Source organism: Chiloscyllium plagiosum, unplaced genomic scaffold, assembly GCF_037043375.1.
Source record: "Chiloscyllium plagiosum isolate Xiang-an unplaced genomic scaffold, Cpla_swu_hap1 HiC_scaffold_35, whole genome shotgun sequence".
NCBI classification, from domain to species: Eukaryota; Metazoa; Chordata; class Chondrichthyes; order Orectolobiformes; family Hemiscylliidae; genus Chiloscyllium; species Chiloscyllium plagiosum.
This window is the reverse complement of record NW_028270173.1, coordinates 4022646-4041554: the sequence shown is the minus strand read 5'-3', so window position 1 is coordinate 4041554 and position 18909 is coordinate 4022646. Positions and strand designations below refer to the sequence as shown.

Sequence of the window (18909 nt, the reverse complement as noted above, 5' to 3'; positions counted from 1 at the left end):
CACCCCGCCCCAGTATGACGTCACTGACCCCTCAACTTGAGGCCCACGAACCAAATACGTCATTTTCTCCGCCCCATCATGACGTCATTGACACTACCTCCCGCAAAAGTCGCTGGCCACGCCCCACGCCGCGTCCAATTGACACGGTACCGGAACCGACGTTACGACGCCGCCCGACACCGACGTCATGACGCCTTCCCTTGAGCGGAGCCATCTGCCCCGCCTGTCCTGTTGACGTCACAGTGGCCACACTCCTCTGGCGGTGGGAGTTCCCGCCCCTCTGGGAGGTCAGGTTGGAGTAGATGGAGCGAAGGGCCTGTTTCTCTGCTATCCCACTCGCTGTGACTGAATGGGTCAGCAGTGTACACCAATCTGAGCCATTGGTTGTGGTATCACAGGCTGGAGTCACATGACCCCCCCCCGACTGAATCACCCCCACCCCCCCATCCCCACCTTCACCCCACCCCCACCCCCATCACCCCCATCCCCCCCACCCCATCACCACCCCCACCCCCACCCCCATCCCCTCCACCCCCATCACCCCATCCCCCCATCACCCCCACCCCATCACCACCCCCACCCCCCATCCCCACCCTCACCCCACCCCCACCCCCACCCCCACCATCACCACCCCATCACCACCCCCACCCCCCATCCCCACCCTCACCCCACCCCCACCCCCACCCCCACCATCACCACCCCATCACCACCCCCACCCCCCCATCCCCACCTTCACCCCACCCCCACCCCCATCCCCACCCTCACCCCACCCCCACCATCTCCACCCCCATCACCCCCACCCCCACCCCACCCCCATCCCCAACCCCCATCACCCCATCCCCCCATCACCCCCACCCCATCACCACCCCCACCCCCCATCCCCACCCTCACCCCACCCCCACCATCACCACCCCATCACCACCCCCACCCCCCCATCCCCACCTTCACCCCACCCCCACCCCCACCCCCACCCCCATCCCCTCCACCCCCATCACCCCCATCCCCAACCCCCATCGCCCCATCCCCCCATCACCCCCACCCCATCACCACCCCCACCCCCCATCCCCACCCTCACCCCACCCCCACCATCTCCACCCCCATCACCCCCACCCCCACCCCCACCCCCATCCCCTCCACCCCCATCACCCCATCCCCCCATCACCCCCACCCCATCACCACCCCCACCCCCCATCCCCACCCTCACCCCACCCCCACCATCACCACCCCATCACCACCCCCACCCCCCCATCCCCACCTTCACCCCACCCCCACCCCCACCCCCACCCCCATCCCCTCCACCCCCATCACCCCCACCATCACCACCCCCACCCCACCCCCATCCCCAACCCCCATCGCCCCATCCCCCCATCACCCCCACCCCATCACCACCCCCACCCCCCATCCCCACCCTCACCCCACCCCCACCATCACCACCCCATCACCACCCCCACCCCCCCATCCCCACCTTCACCCCACCCCCACCCCCACCCCCATCACCCCCATCCCCCCCATCACCCCCATCACCCCCACCCCATCACCACCTCCACCCCCCATCCCCACCCTCACCCCACCCCCACCATCTCCACCCCCATCACCCCCACCCCACCCCCATCCCCAACCCCCATCCCCACCTTCACCCCACCCCCACCATCTCCACCCCCTCCACCCCCACCCCACCCCCATCCCCAACCCCCATCACCCCATCCCCCCATCACCCCCACCCCATCACCACCCCCACCCCCACCCCACCCCCACCATCTCCACCCCATCACCCCCACCCCCCATCCCCACCCTCACCCCACCCCCACCATCTCCACCCCATCACCCCCACCCCATCCCCACCCTCACCCCACCCCCACCATCTCCACCCCCACCCCCATCACCCCCACCCCATCCCCAACCCCCATCACCCCCCATCACCACCCATCCCCTCCACCCCCACCCCCACCATCACCACCCCCACCCCACCCCCATCCCCAACCCCCATCACCCCCACCCCATCACCACCCCCACCCTCACCCCACCCCCCCATCACCCCCATTACCCCCATCACCCCCACCCCATCACCACCCCCACCCCCCATCCCCACCCTCACCCCACCCCCACCATCTCCACCCCCACCTCATCACCCCATCACCCCCACCCCCATCCCCAACCCCCATCACCCCCATCCCCCCCATCACCCCCATCACCCCCACCACATCACCACCCCCTCCCTCCATCCCCACCCTCACCCCACCCCCACCATCTCCACCCCCATCCCCCCATCACCCCATCCCCAACCCCCCTCATCCCCCACCCCCATCACCCCCACCCCACCCCACCCCCATCCCCAACCCCCATCACCCCCATCCCCAACCCCCAACACCCCCATCACCCCCACCCCACCCCACCCCCATCCCCAACCCCCATCACCACCCATCCCCTCCACCCCCATCACCCCCATCCCCAACCCCCAACACCCCCAACCCCCCCATCACCCCCATCACCCCCACCCCCACCCCATCCCCAACCCCCATCACCCCCACCCCACCCCCACCCCCATCCCCTCCACCCCCATCACCCCCACCATCACCACCCCCATCCCACCCCCATCCCCAACCCCCATCCCCACCTTCACCCCACCCCCACCATCTCCACCCCCTCCACCCCCACCCCACCCCATCCCCAACCCCCATCACCCCATCCCCCCATCACCCCCACCCCATCACCACCCCCACCCCCCATCCCCACCCTCACCCCACCCCCACCATCTCCACCCCCATCACCCCCACCCCCACCCCATCCTCAACCCCCATCACCCCCACCCCACCCCACCCCCATCCCCTCCACCCCCATCACCCCCACCATCACCACCCCCATCCCACCCCCATCCCCAACCCCCATCCCCACCTTCACCCCACCCCCACCATCTCCACCCCCTCCACCCCCACCCCACCCCATCCCCAACCCCCATCACCCCATCCCCCCATCACCCCCACCCCATCACCACCCCCACCCCCCATCCCCACCCTCACCCCACCCCCACCATCTCCACCCCCATCACCCCCACCCCATCACCACCTCCACCCCCCATCCCCACCCTCACCCCACCCCCACCATCTCCACCCCCATCACCCCCACCCCCACCCCATCCCCAACCCCCATCACCCCATCCCCCCATCACCCCCACCCCATCACCACCTCCACCCCCCATCCCCACCCTCACCCCACCCCCACCATCTCCACCCCATCACCCCCACCCCCCATCCCCACCCTCACCCCACCCCCACCATCTCCACCCCCACCCCCATCACCCCCACCCCATCCCCACCCTCACCCCACCCCCACCATCTCCACCCCCACCCCCATCACCCCCACCCCATCCCCAACCCCCATCACCACCCATCCCCTCCACCCCCATCACCCCCACCCCCACCATCACCACCCCCATCCCCAACCCCCATCACCCCACCCCCCCATCCCCCCCATTACCCCCATCACCCCCACCCCATCACCACCCCCACCCCCCATCCCCACCCTCACCCCACCCCCCCATCCCCCCCATTACCCCCATCACCCCCACCCCATCACCACCCCCACCCCCCATCCCCACCCTCACCCCACCCCCACCATCTCCACCCCCACCTCATCACCCCATCACCCCCACCCCCATCCCCAACCCCCATCACCCCCATCCCCCCCATCACCCCCATCACCCCCACCTCATCACCACCCCCTCCCTCCATCCCCACCCTCACCCCACCCCCACCATCTCCACCCCCATCCCCCCATCACCCCATCCCCAACCCCCATCATCCCCCACCCCCATCACCCCCACTCCCCCATCCCCACCTTCACCCCACCCCACCCCCAACCCCCATCACCACTCCCATCCCCCCATCAACCCCACCCCCATCCCCACCCCCATCCCCCCATCACCCCCATCCCCCCCATCACCCCCACCCCACCCCATCCCCATCCCCAACCCCCATCACCACCCATCCCCTCCACCCCCATCACCCCCATCCCCAACCCCCAACACCCCCATCCCCCCCATCACCCCCATCACCCCCACCCCATCCCCAACCCCCATCACCCCCACCCCACCCCCACCCCCATCCCCTCCACCCCCATCACCCCCACCATCACCACCCCCATCCCACCCCCATCCCCAACCCCCATCCCCACCTTCACCCCACCCCCACCATCTCCACCCCCTCCACCCCCACCCCACCCCATCCCCAACCCCCATCACCCCATCCCCCCATCACCTCCACCCCATCACCACCTCCACCCCCCATCCCCACCCTCACCCCACCCCCACCATCTCCACCCCCATCACCCCCACCCCCACCCCATCCCCTCCACCCCCATCACCCCCACCATCACCACCCCCACCCCACCCCCATCCCCAACCCCCATCCCCACCTTCACCCCACCCCCACCATCTCCACCCCCTCCACCCCCACCCCACCCCCATCCCCCACCCCCATCACCCCATCCCCCCATCACCCCCACCCCATCACCACCCCCACCCCCCATCCCCACCCTCACCCCACCCCCACCATCTCCACCCCCACCCCCATCACCCCCACCCCATCCCCAACCCCCATCACCACCCATCCCCTCCACCCCCACCCCCCCACCCCCACCATCACCACCCCCACCCCACCCCCATCCCCAACCCCCATCACCCCCACCCCATCACCACCCCCACCCCCCATCCCCACCCTCACCCCACCCCCCCATCCCCCCCATTACCCCCATCACCCCCACCCCATCACCACCCCCACCCCCCATCCCCACCCTCACCCCACCCCCACCATCTCCACCCCCACCTCATCACCCCATCACCCCCACCCCCATCCCCAACCCCCATCACCCCCATCCCCCCCATCACCCCCATCACCCCCACCTCATCACCACCCCCTCCCTCCATCCCCACCCTCACCCCACCCCCACCATCTCCACCCCCATCCCCCCATCACCCCATCCCCAACCCCCATCATCCCCCACCCCCACCCCCATCCCCACCTTCACCCCACCCCACCCCCAACCCCCATCACCACTCCCATCCCCCCATCAACCCCACCCCCATCCCCACCCCCATCCCCCCATCACCCCCAACCCCACCATCTCCACCCCCATCACCCCCACCCCCATCACCCCCACCCCACCCCCATCCCCAACCCCCATCACCACCCATCCCCTCCACCCCCACCCCACCCCCATCCCCAACCCCCATCACCACCCATCCCCCCACCCCCATCACCCCCACCCCATCACCCCCCATTCCCCCCCATCACCCCCCCATCCCCCCATCACCCCCACCCCCACCATCTCCACCCCCATCCCCCCATCACCCCATCCCCAACCCCCATCATCCCCCACCCCCACCCCCATCACCCCCACCCCATCCCCAACCCCCATCATCCCCCACCCCCACCCCCATCACCCCCACCCCATCCCCAACCCCCATCACCACCCATCCCCCCACCCCCATCCCCCCAACCCCATCACCACACCCATCACCACCCATTCCCCACCCCCATCACCCCCACCCCATCACCACCCCCATCCCCCCATCACCCCCACCCCATCACCACCCCCATCCCCCCATCACCCCCACCCCATCACCACCCCCATCCCCCCATCACCCCCACCCCATCACCACCCCCATCCCCCCATCACCCCCATCCCTCCAACCCCATCACCCCCATCCCCCCCATCACCCCCACCCCCATCACCCCCACCCCATCACCACCCCCATCCCCCCATCACCCCCACCCCATCACCACCCCCATCCCCCCATCACCCCCATCCCTCCAACCCCATCACCCCCATCCCCCCCATCACCCCCACCCCCATCACCCCCACCCCATCACCACCCCCATCACCCCCATCACCCACACCCCCATCCCCCCCATCACCCCCACCCCCATCCCCCCACCCCATCACCACCCCCATCCCCCCCATCACCCCCATCCCCCCAACCCCATCACCCCCACCCCCATCACCACCCCGATCCCCCCATCACCATCACCGGATCCCCACCCCCACCACCCCCATCCCCCTCCCTACCCCTATCACCATCACCCCATCCCCATCCCCACCCCTATCCCTATCCCCATCCCCACTCCCATCCCCATCCCCACCCCCACCCCCATCCCCACCACCCCCACCCAATCCCCCCACACCCACCACCCCCATCCCCACCACCCCAAACCCCCATCCCCACCACCCCAACCCCCATCCCCATCACCCCCACCCCATCCCCATCCCCTCACCCCCATCCCCACAACCCCCATCCCCACCACCACACCCCCATCCCCACCACCCTATCCCCACCCCCATCCCCACCACCACACCCCCATCCCCACCACACCCATCCCCACCACACCCATCCCCATCCCCACTACCCCCATCCCCACCACCCACACCCCCACCAACCCCATCCCCACCACCCCCATTCCCATCCCCCCCACACCCACCCCATCACCCCCATCCCCACCACCCCCACCCCCACCCCCACAGCCTAATGGTAAAAGGCCCCTGGGCTGGGCGGGCAGGAAGGGTTCGCCAGCATATTGCCCAAACACCACCACCAAATGGGACAAGATTAACAGAGGATGGCAGGTCAGCATACACAGGTCGGACCGAAGTGTCTGTCAGAGCCAATACAGCATGGTGCTGGAACAGAAACAGCAAGTCAGGCAGCATCTGAGGAGCAGGAGAGTCCGGCAGGAATGGGAAGGAAAAATGGGAGATAAACAACAGGGAATGGGGTATGGGGGAAGGTAGGTGGGATGGTGATGGTGGAGGTGATGGTAATGGTGGAGGTGATGGTAATGGTGGAGGTGATGGTGGATGTGATGGTGATGGTGGAGGTGATGGTAATGGTGGAGGTGATGGTAATGGTGGAGGTGCAGGTGATAGTAGATGTGATGATGGAGGTGATGGTAATGGTGGAGGTGATGGTGATGGTGGAGGTGATGGTGATGGTGGAGGTGATGGTGATGGTGGAGGTGATGGTGGATGTGATGGTGATGGTGGAGGTGATGGTGATGGTGGAGGTGCAGGTGATAGTAGATGTGATGATGGAGGTGATGGTAATGGTGGAGGTGATGGTGATGGTGGAGGTGATGGTGATGGTGGAGGTGATGGTGGTGGTGGAGGTGCTGGTGATGGTGGAGGTGATGGTAATGGTGGAGGTGATGGTAATGGTGGAGGTGATGGTGATGGTGGAGGTGATGGTGATAGTGGAGGTGATGGTGGAGGTGATGGTGATGGTGGAGGTGATGGTGGAGGTGATGGTGATGGTGGAGGTGATGGTGATGGTGATGGTGTTGGTGATGGTGATGGTGGAGGTGATGGTGATGGATATGGTGGAGGTGATGGTGATAGTGGAGGTGATGGTGATGGTAATGGTGGAGGTGATGGTGATGGTGGAGGTGATGGTAATGGTAGAGGTGATGGTGGAGGTGATGGTAATGGTGGAGGTGATGGTGATGGTGGAGGTGATGGATATGGTGGAGGTGATGGTGATAGTGGAGGTGATGGTGATGGTAATGGTAGAGGTGATGGTAATGGTAGAGGTGATGGTGGAGGTGATGGTGATGGTGGAGGTGATGGTGGGAGGTGATGGTGATGGTGGAGGTGACAGTGATGGATGGGTGATGGTGGAGGTGGGGGTGATGGATATGGTGGAGGTGATGGTGGAGGTGGGGGTGATGGAGGTGATGGTGATGGTGGAGGTGATGGTGATGGTGGAGGTGATGGTGGGAGGTGATGGTGGAGGTGGAGGTGATGGTAATGGTGGAGGTGATGGTGATGGTGGAGGTGATGGTGATGGTGGACGTGATAGCGTTGGGTGGGTGATGGTGAAGGTTGTGGTGATGGTGGAGGTGGGAGGTGATGGTGATGTTGGAGGTGATGGTGGAGGTGATGGTGATGGTGGAGATGATGGTGATGGTGGAGGTGATGGTGATAGTGGAGGTGATGGTGATGGTGGAGGTGATGGTGGAGGTGATGGTGATAGTGGAGGTGATGGTGATGGTGGAGGTGATGGTGGAGGTGATGGTAATGGTGGAGGTGATGGTAATGGTGATAGTGGAGGTGATGGTGATAGTGGAGGTGATGGTGATAGTGGAGGTGATGGTGATGGTGGAGGTGATGGTGGAGGTGATGGTAATGGTGGAGGTGATGGTGGAGGTGATGGTGATGGTGGAGGTGATGGTGATGGTGGAGGTGACAGTGATGGGTGGGTGATGGTGGAGGTGGGGGTGATGGTGGAGGTGATGGTGATGGTGGAGGTGATGGTGATGGTGATGGTGGAGGTTGTGGTGATGGTGGAGGTGGTGGTGATGGTGGAGGTGATGGTGATGCTGGAGGTGATGGTGATGGTGGAGGTGGTGGTGATGGGGGAAGTGATGGTGGAGGTGGGGGTGATGGTGGAGGTGAGGGTGATGGTGGAGGTGATGGTGATGGTGGGAAGGGTTGGTGGAGGTGGTGGTGATGGTGGAGGTGGTGGGGATGGTGATGGTGGAGGTGGTGGTGATGGGGGAAGTGATGGTGGAGGTGGAGGTGGGGGTGATGGTGGAGGTGAGGGTGATGGTGGGAAGGGATGGTGGAGGTGGTGGTGATGGTGATGGTGGAGCTGGTGGTGATGGTGGAGGTGATGGTGAAGGTGATGGTGATGGTGGAGGTGATGGTGGGAGGTGGCGGTGATGGTGGGAGGTGGGAGGTGATGGTAGAGGTGATGGTGGAGGTGGAGGTGGTGGTGATGGTGGAGGTGGCGGTGATGGTGGAGGTGGCGGTGATGGTGGGAGGTGGCGGTGATGGTGGGAGGTGGTGGTGATGGTGGAGGTGGAGGTGATGGTGGAGGTGGAGGTGATGGTGGAGGTGGTGGTGATGGTGGAGGTGGCGGTGATGGTGGGAGGTGATGGTGGAGGTGATGGTGGAGGTGGTGGTGATGGTGGAGGTGGTGGTGATGGTGGAGGTGGCGGTGATGGTGGGAGGTGATGGTGGAGGTGGCGGTGATGGTGGAGGTGGTGGTGATGGTGGAGGTGGTGGTGATGGTGGAGGTGGTGGTGATGGTGGAGGTGATGGTGGAGGTGGTGGTGATGGTGGAGGTGGCGGTGATGGTGGAGGTGGTGGTGATGGTGGAGGTGGTGGTGATGGTGGAGGTGATGGTGGAGGTGGTGGTGATGGTGGAGGTGGTGGTGATGGTGGAGGTGGAGGTGATGGTGGAGGTGGTGGTGATGGTGGAGGTGGCGGTGATGGTGGAGGTGATGGTGATGGTGGAGGTGGTGGTGATGGTGGAGGTGGTGGTGATGGCGGAGGTGGTGGTGGAGGTGGTGGTGATGGTGGAGGTGGAGGTGATGGTGGAGGTGGTGGTGATGGTGGAGGTGGCGGTGATGGTGGAGGTGATGGTGATGGTGGAGGTGGTGGTGATGGTGGAGGTGGTGGTGATGGTGGAGGTGGTGGTGATGGTGGAGGTGGTGGTGATGGTGGAGGTGGTGGTGGAGGTGGTGGTGATGGTGGAGGTGATGGTGGAGGTGGTGGTGGTGATGGTGGAGGTGATGGTGATGGTGGAGGTGATGGTGGAGGTGATGGTGGAGGCGGTGGTGGAGGTGGTGGTGATGGTGGAGGTGATGGTGATGGTGGAGGTGGTGATGGTGGAGGTGATGATGGTGGAGGTGGTGGTGATGGTGGAGGTGGCGGTGATGGTGGAGGTGGAAGTGATGGTGGAGGTGGTGGTGATGGTGGAGGTGGTGGTGATGGTGGAGGTGGAGGTGATGGTGGAGGTGGTGATGGTGGAGGTGATGGTGGAGGTGGTGGTGATGGTGGAGGTGATGGTGGAGGTGGTGGTGATGGTGGAGGTGGTGGTGGTGATGGTGGAGGTGGCGGTGATGGTGGAGGTGGAGGTGATGGTGGAGGTGGTGGTGATGGTGGAGGTGGAGGTGATGGTGGAGGTGGTGGTGATGGTGGAGGTGGTGGTGATGGTGGAGGTGGAGGTGATGGTGGAGGTGATGGTGGAGGTGATGGTGGAGGTGGAGGTGATGGTAGAGGTGGTGGTGATGGTGGAGGTGATGGTGGTGGTGCTGGTGGAGGCGGTTGTGATGGTGGAGGTGGTGGTGATGGTAGAGGTGGTGGTGATGGTGGAGGTGATGGTGGAGGTGGTGGTGATGGTGGAGGTGGAGGTGATGGTGGAGGTGGTGGTGGAGGTGGTGGTGATGGTGGAGGTGGTGGTGATGGTGGAGGTGATGGTGGAGGTGGTGGTGATGGTGGAGGTGGTGGTGATGGTTGAGGTGATGGTGGAGGTGGAAGTGATGGTGGAGGTTGTGGTGATGGTGGAGGTGGCGGTGATGGTGGAGGTGGCGGTGATGGTGGAGGTGGCGGTGATGGTGGAGGTGGTGGTGATGGGGGAGGTGGCGGTGATGGTGGAGGTGGTGGTGATGGTGGAGGTGATGGTGATGGTGGAGGTGATGGTGGAGGTGGTGGTGATGGTGGAGGTGATGGGGGAGGTGATGGTGGAGGTGGTGGTGATGGTGGAGGTGGTGGTGATGGTGGAGGTGATGGTGGAGGTGGAGGTGATGGTGGAGGTGGTGGTGATGGTGGAGGTGGCGGTGATGGTGGAGGTGGAGGTGATGGTGGAGGTGGTGGTGATGGTGGAGGTGGAGGTGATGGTGGAGGTGGCGGTGATGGTGGAGGTGGCGGTGATGGTGGAGGTGGCGGTGATGGTGGAGGTGGTGGTGATGGTGGAGGTGGAGGTGATGGTGGAGGTGGTGGTGATGGTGGAGGTGGTGGTGATGGTGGAGGTGGAGGTGATGGTGGAGGTGGTGGTGATGGTGGAGGTGATGGTGGAGGTGGTGGTGATGGTGGAGGTGATGGTGGAGGCGGTGGTGATGGTGGAGGTGGTGGTGATGGTAGAGGTGGTGGTGATGGTGGAGGTGATGGTGGAGGTGATGGTGGAGGTGATGGTGGTGGTGATGGTGGAGGTGGTGGTGATGGTGGAGGTGGCGGTGATGGTGGAGGTGGCGGTGATGGTGGAGGTGGAGGTGATGGTGGAGGTGGTGGTGATGGTGGAGGTGGTGGTGATGGTGGAGGTGGTGGTGATGGTGGAGGTGGTGCAGGTGGTGGTGATGGTGGAGGTGATGGTGGAGGTGGTGGTGGTGATGGTGGAGGTGATGGTGATGGTGGAGGTGATGGTGGAGGTGGTGGTGGAGGTGGTGGTGATGGTGGAGGTGATGGTGATGGTGGAGGTGATGGTGGAGGTGGTGGTGATGGTGGAGGTGATGGTGGAGGTGGTGGTGATGGTGGAGGTGGTGGAGGTGGTGGTGATGGTGGAGGTGATGGTGGAGGTGATGGTGGAGGTGGTGGTGATGGTGGAGGTGATGGTGATGGTGGAGGTGGTGGTGGTGATGGTGGAGGTGATGGTGATGGTGGAGGTGATGGTGGAGGTGGTGGTGGAGGTGGAGGTGGTGGTGGAGGTGATGGTGGAGGTGATGGTGATGGTGGAGGTGATGATGATGGTGGAGGTGGTGGTGATGGTGGAGGTGGCGGTGATGGTGGAGGTGGAAGTGATGGTGGAGGTGGTGGTGATGGTGGAGGTGGTGGTGATGGTGGAGGTGATGGTGGAGGTGGTGATGGTGGAAGTGGTGGTGATGGTGGAGGTGATGGTGGAGGTGGTGGTGATGGTGGAGGTGGTGGTGGTGGCGGTGATGGTGGAGGTGGCGGTGATGGTGGAGGTGGAGGTGATGGTGGAGGTGGTGGTGATGGTGGAGGTGGAGGTGATGGTGGAGTTGGTGGTGATGGTGGAGGTGGTGGTGATGGTGGAGGTGGAGGTGATGGTGGAGGTGGTGGTGATGGTGGAGTTGATGGTGGAGATGATGGTGGAGGTGATGGTGATGGTGGAGGTGATGGTGGTGGTGCTGGTGGAGGCGGTTGTGATGGTGGAGGTGGTGGTGATGGTAGAGGTGGTGGTGATGGTGGAGGTGATGGTGGAGGTGATGGTGGAGGTGGAGGTGATGGTGGAGGTGGAGGTGATGGTGGAGGTGGTGGTGATGGTGGAGGTGGTGGTGATGGTGGAGGTGATGGTGGAGGTGGTGGTGATGGTGGAGGTGGTGGTGATGGTGGTGGTGATGGTTGAGGTGATGGTGGAGGTGGAGGTGATGGTGGAGGTGGAGGTGATGGTGGAGGTGGTGGTGGAGGTGGAAGTGATGGTGGAGGTTGTGGTGATGGTCGAGGTGGCGGTGATGGAGGTGGCGGTGATGGTGGAGGTGGTGGTGATGGTGGAGGTGATGGTGGAGGTGGTGGTGGAGGTGGTGGTGATGGTGGAGGTGATGGTGATGGTGGAGGTGATGATGATGGTGGAGGTGGTGGTGATGGTGGAGGTGGCGGTGATGGTGGAGGTGGAGGTGATGGTGGAGGTGGAGGTGGAGGTGATGGTGGAGGTGGTGGTGATGGTGGAGGTGATGGTGGAGGTGATGGTGGAGGTGGTGGTGGAGGTGGTGGTGGAGGTGATGGTGGAGGTGATGGTGGAGGTGGTGGTGATGGTGGAGGTGATGGTGGAGGTGATGGTGGAGGTGATGGTGGAGGTGGTGGTGATGGTGGAGGTGATGGTGGAGGTGATGGTGGAGGTGGTGGTGGAGGTGGTGGTGATGGTGGAGGTGGTGGTGATGGTGGAGGTGATGGTGGAGGTGGAGGTGATGGTGGAGGTGGTGGTGATGGTGGAGGTGTAGGTGATGGTGGAGGTGGTGGTGATGGTGGAGGTGGAGGTGATGGTGGAGGTGATGGTGATGGTGGAGGTGATGGTGGAGGTGGTGATGGTGGAGGTGGAGGTGATGGTGGAGGTGCTGGTGGAGGCGGTGGTGATGGTGGAGGTGGTGGTGATGGTAGAGGTGGTGGTGATGGTGGAGGTGATGGTGGAGGTGATGGTGGAGGTGGTGGTGATGGTGGAGGTGGTGGTGATGGTGGTGGTGATGGTGGAGGTGGCGGTGATGGTGGAGGTGATGGTGGAGGTGGTGGTGATGGTGGAGGTGGAGGTGATGGTGGAGGTGGTGGTGATGGTGGAGGTGATGGTGGAGGTGGTGGTGATGGTGGAGGTGGTGGTGATGGTGGAGGTGGAGGTGATGGTGGAGGTGGTGGTGATGGTGGAGGTGGTGGTGATGGTGGAGGTGGTGGTGATGGTGGAGGTGGAGGTGGTGGGGGGAGGTGGTGGTGATGGTGGAGGTGGTGGTGATGGTGATGGTGGAGGTGGAGGTGATGGTGGAGGTGGAGGTGATGGTGGAGGTGGTCGTGATGGTGGAGGTGGTGGTGATGGTGGAGGTGGAGGTGATGGTGATGGTGGAGGTGGAGGTGATGGTGGAGGTGGCGGTGATGGTGGAGGTGGTGGAGGTGGTGGTGATGGTGGAGGTGGTGGTGATGGTGATGGTGATGGTGGAGGTGGAGGTGATGGTGGAGGTGGTGGTGATGGTGGAGGTGGTGGTGATGGTGGAGGTGGTGGTGACGGTGATGGTGGAGGTGGAGGTGATGGTGGAGGTGGTGGTGATGGTGGAGGTGGTGGTGATGGTGGAGGTGGTGGTGATGGTGATGGTGGAGGTGGTGGTGATGGTGGAGGTGGTGGTGATGGTGGAGGTGGTGGTGATGGTGGAGGTGGCGGTGATGGTGGAGGTGGTGGTGATGGTGGTGGTGATGGTGGAGGTGGCGGTGATGGTGGAGGGTGTGGTGATGGTGGAGGTGGTGGTGATGGTGATGGTGGAGGTGGTGGTGATGGTGGAGGTGATGGTGATGGTGGAGGTGGTGGTGATGGTGGAGGTGGAGGTGATGGTGGAGGTGGTGGAGGTGGTGGTGATGGTGGAGGTGGCGGTGATGGTGGAGGTGGTGGTGATGGTGGAGGTGGTGGTGATGGTGATGGTGGAGGTGGAGGTGATGGTGGAGGTGGTGGTGATGGTGGAGGTGGTGGTGATGGTGATGGTGGAGGTGGAGGTGATGGTGGAGGTGGTGGTGATGGTGGAGGTGGTGGTGATGGTGATGGTGGAGGTGGAGGTGATGGTGGAGGTGATGGTGATGGTGGAGGTGGTGGGGGGAGGTGGTGGTGATGGTGGAGGTGGAGGTGATGGTGGAGGTGGTGGTGGTGATGGTGGAGGTGGAGGTGATGGTGGAGGTGGTGGTGATGGTGGAGGTGGTGGTGATGGTGGAGGTGGCGGTGATGGTGGAGGTGGCGGTGATGGTGGAGGTGATGGTGATGGTGGAGGTGGTGGGGGGAGGTGGTGGTGATGGTGGAGGTGATGGTGGAGGTGATGGTGGAGGTGGAGGTGATGGTGGAGGTGATGGTGATGGTGGAGGTGGTGGGGGGAGGTGGTGGTGATGGTGGAGGTGATGGTGGAGGTGATGGTGGAGGTGGAGGTGATGGTGGAGGTGGTGTTGATGGTGGAGGTGGAGGTGATGGTGGAGGTGGTGGTGGTGATGGTGGAGGTGGAGGTGATGGTGGAGGTGGTGGTGATGGTGGAGGTGGTGGTGATGGTGGAGGTGGCGGTGGAGGTGGTGGTGATGGTGATGGTGGAGGTGGTGGTGATGGTGGAGGTGATGGTGATGGTGGAGGTGGTGGTGATGGTGGAGGTGGAGGTGATGGTGGAGGTGGTGGAGGTGGTGGTGATGGTGGAGGTGGCGGTGATGGTGGAGGTGGTGGTGATGGTGGAGGTGGTGGTGATGGTGATGGTGATGGTGGAGGTGGAGGTGATGGTGGAGGTGGTGGTGATGGTGGAGGTGGTGGTGATGGTGATGGTGGAGGTGGAGGTGATGGTGGAGGTGGTGGTGATGGTGGAGGTGGTGGTGATGGTGATGGTGGAGGTGGAGGTGATGGTGGAGGTGATGGTGATGGTGGAGGTGGTGGGGGGAGGTGGTGGTGATGGTGGAGGTGGAGGTGATGGTGGAGGTGGTGGTGGTGGAGGTGATGGTGGAGGTGGTGGTGATGGTGGAGGTGGTGGGGGGAGGTGGTGGTGATGGTGGAGGTGGAGGTGATGGTGGAGGTGGTGGTGGTGGAGGTGATGGTGGAGGTGGTGGTGATGGTGGAGGTGGAGGTGATGGTGGAGGTGGTGGTGACGGTGATGGTGGAGGTGGTGGTGGAGGTGGTGGTGACGGTGATGGTGGAGGTGGTGGGGGGAGGTGGTGGTGATGGTGATGGTGGAGGTGGTGGGTGGAGGTGGTGGTGATGGTGGAGGTGATGGTGGAGGTGGAGGTGATGGTGGAGGTGATGGTGATGGTGGAGGTGGTGGTGATGGTGGAGGTGGTGGTGGTGATGGTGGAGGTGGAGGTGATGGTGGAGGTGGTGGTGATGGTGGAGGTGGCGGTGATGGTGGAGGTGGTGGGGGGAGGTGGTGGTGATGGTGGAGGTGGTGGTGGTGATGGTGGAGGTGGAGGTGATGGTGGAGGTGGTGGTGATGGTGATGGTGGAGGTGGTGGGTGGAGGTGGTGGTGATGGTGGAGGTGGTGGTGATGATGGAGGTGGAGGTGATGGTGGAGGTGGTGGTGATGGTGGAGGTGGTGGTGATGGTGGTGGTGATGGTGGAGGTGGCGGTGATGGTGGAGGTGGCGGTGATGGTGGAGGTGGCGGTGATGGTGGAGGTGGTGGTGATGGTGATGGTGATGGGTGGGTGGGGGGATAGTAGGAAGGAAGGTAGACAGGTGGGATAGGTTGCGTGTACGCTGCCGGGTTGGACCTGTGATGGGGTGAATGGAGAGAAGATTTCTATCTGACCTGGTTCTCCCATATTCCTGTGAGTGGGGACTGTCACTTACATCTCATCATGGAGGAGATAGGAAATGTTGAAGAACTTCATTGGACAGTGTACTCCAGAACATTTCCACACTAATGCGCCACCCCCAAAGCCGTGGGCTCTGATTAAATAGCGGAGGGTGTGATATCTCATCAAACACCCCCTTTCATCTGCCAACTTCTCCTTGTTATCCTGTCCTGCTCACAACCTGCTCAAAACATCCGAATCAATATGAGGGGGCATGGTCACCCTCTCCTAAATCCATGCTCGCTCACTACATTCAGCTCAAACATTTCTCCAATGGCCTGGTGGTATTATTCACTGGGCTGTTATTCCAGAGTTGTTGCTGAGCAGGTGCTGTTAGATAGCCGTGTTGGTGACCCCTGCCATTACCTTCCTGATGATGGAGAGGAGATTGATTGAGCGGGTTGGCCGGGTTGGATTTGTCCTGCGTTTTGTGCACAGGACAGACCTGGGCAATTTTCCACGTTGTCAGCTCCGTGCCAGTGTTGTAACTGTACTGGAGGAACTCGGGTCGGGGAACAGCAAGTTGTGGAGCACACACCTTCAGTATTATTGCCGGAATGTTCTCAGGGCTCGCTGCCTTTGCAGTATCCTGTGCCCCCAGCCGTTTCTTGATATCACATGGAGTGAATCACATTGAGTGGAGACTGGTGTCTGTGATGCTGGGACCACCCACTCGACACCTCTGACTGATCATTGCCCTGATGTGCTGGGCTCCCCCATCGCTGGGGGGGGGGGGGGGGGGGGGAGATTTGTGGAGCTTTTTCCTCCAGTGAGTTTGTTAATTATCCACCATCGTTCACAACCGGAGGACTGCAGAGCTCTGATCGGACCCATTGGTTGTGAGATCCCTTAGCTCTGTCTGTCACTGGGGATCTGGGGAGAGCGGAGGAGAGGGTCATTAGGAGATGGGGGGGGGGGGGGGGGGGGAGGGGAGGGAGTTCCTCATTCAGGGGTGAGGCAGACCCTTTCAAATTCACCCTCCCAGAGATTGGTGGATGTTCAGAGACTGACTGTAACGAATAGACTGATGGAATTAAATGACATTTGGTACAATAGACAAAGACAGGTCTTATCCAATTAATGGTGAGCTCTTGCATAGTACTGTAAAACAGAGAGACCTAAGGATGCAGGTACTTAATTCTTTGAAGTTTGCGTCACATGGAGGCAGGACGGTTAAGTCGGTGTTTGGCACACACACTTTCCTTCAGTGCTCAGCCCTTTGAGTGTAGGGGTTGGGACGTCATGCTGAGGTTGTACAGGATGTTGGTCAGGCCTCTTCTAGAATACGGTGTCCAGTTCTGGTCATCCTGCTATAGGAAGGATGATATTAAGCTGGAGAGGGTTCCGAAGAGATTGACCAGGATGTTGCCGGGGTGTGGAGAGTTTGAGTTATAAAGAGAGGCTGGTTGGGCTGGGACTTTTTCCAAGGAGTGTAGCAGGTTTGTAAAATCCTGAGGGGCATGGATAAAGTGAATGGTAGTTGTCCTTTCCCCAGAATGGGGGACTTTAAAATTCAGGAGCACATTTTTAAGGTGAGAGGAGAGAAATTTTAAAAAGGCGTGTGCAGCAAATGTTTTACACACAGGGGGGTTTGCGTGAGGAAGGGCTGGGTGTAGGCGCAATTACAACGTTTAAAAGTCATTTGGATAAGGACATGGATAGGAAAGGTTTGGAGGGATATGGGGCAGGAGCAGGCAGGGGGGACTGGCTTAGTTCGGGGCTATGTTCAGCACAGACTGGTCAGACCGAAGGGTCTGTTTCCGTCCTGTACGGCTCCGTAATGTCAAAGGAAATGGAGGGGAAATGACGTCTTGGTAAAATGTCAGGCATGATCCAGAACGGTGGGTCAGGCTTGAGGAGAATGCTGAACGGCCTCCTCCTGTTCCTGTTTCTGGCCTAAATGTATTCCTTTGAAAATAAGGAGCAGTTTGTGATTGCAATTTGGATTCATTCTGAAAGGAAGGGTGACGTACTGTTCAGACGAGTGCTATTTCCAGGAAACGGACACTTCCTACATCACATCGGCTCGGACTGAAGCCATTGTATCCGAGTGTGTTCACCCACTCATTCGCCCAAACCCATTTAACCGCCCCATCTCCAGCTCATGTGAAGCCTTGCAATCTGTCCTGAGTAGACCAGCCCAGGAGCAGCAGGTAAAGGAACTGACCATATTTCCATGTGTGTGCGTATGTGTGTGTGTAATTCAGGGAGGGGAGAGAGAGGGAAGGTGGGAGGGAGAGGGAGAGGGGAATGATGGAGAGAGAGAGGAGGAGGAGGTGGAGGAGGAGAGAGGGGACTTTGGAAGAGGAGGGGATAGAGAAATTGAGAGCGATAGAGGGAGAGAAAGAGAGAGAGGGAGATCTGAGCCTGGAACCTTGTAAATCCAACAGGAGGAAAAGTTTAAATTAATTTAATTCAAGGGCCATGTCTATTGGATTCAAACCAGAGATTTTACTGTGTCAGCCCAGTCCAGCCAGGAGATGGGGGTTTCTGGAAGTCAAGCCCCATTCTTCCTACAGTCATCACAAGAATTGAAGATTTTAAAATGTACATAGAATTCCCCAATTCACACTACCATTTAATTTTTTAAAATATTATTGAACACAGACACACTTGGACAGTTCAGGTTTCTGTACTGAACATGAATGACAACTTAATGCAAAATTAATCAACTTTATCAACAGATAAATAATTCAAAACTGTTGACCAGTTAAAGATTTTATAAACTCGCTTTTGCTCACATGTATACACACACACGCACACAGAGTCTCACTCACACACACACACACAGTCATACTCACACTCTCACTCACACACACAGTCACACTCACACACACACAGTCACACACGCACAAAGAGTCTCACTCTCACTCTCACACACAGTCACACACACACTCTCTCTCACACACAGTCATATTCTCACACACACGCACAGTCATACTCACACACTCTCTCACACACAGTCATACTCACACTCACACACACAGTCACACTCACACACAGTCACATTCTCACTCACACACACTCACAGTCACATTCTCACTCACACACACTCACAGTCACATTCTCACTCACACACGTGCACAGTCTCACACACACTCACATTCTCACTCACACACGC

General features: G+C 61.4%; 1 protein-coding gene and 1 long non-coding RNA gene across 3 annotated transcripts in view; one reads left to right on the top strand and one right to left on the bottom strand.

Moving 5' to 3' along the window:
- Positions 1-18909, top strand: part of LOC122547321 (beta-1,3-galactosyltransferase 9-like) — a 159327-nt gene that overhangs the window by 16052 nt on the left and 124366 nt on the right. Inside the window, exon 1 of one of the 2 annotated variants that reach the window (XM_087979133.1) lies at positions 17131-17941. The exons of the other annotated variant lie outside the window; for it this stretch is intronic. The gene's annotated coding sequence lies outside the window, so the exon portion shown is untranslated. Of the gene's footprint in view, positions 1-17130; positions 17942-18909 lie in introns of those variants that run through there. 2 annotated transcript variants of the gene reach the window in all.
- The window catches only part of LOC148139989 (uncharacterized), a 296390-nt gene that overhangs the window by 180233 nt on the left and 97248 nt on the right, over positions 1-18909 (bottom strand). The gene's annotated exons all lie outside the window — the stretch shown is intronic.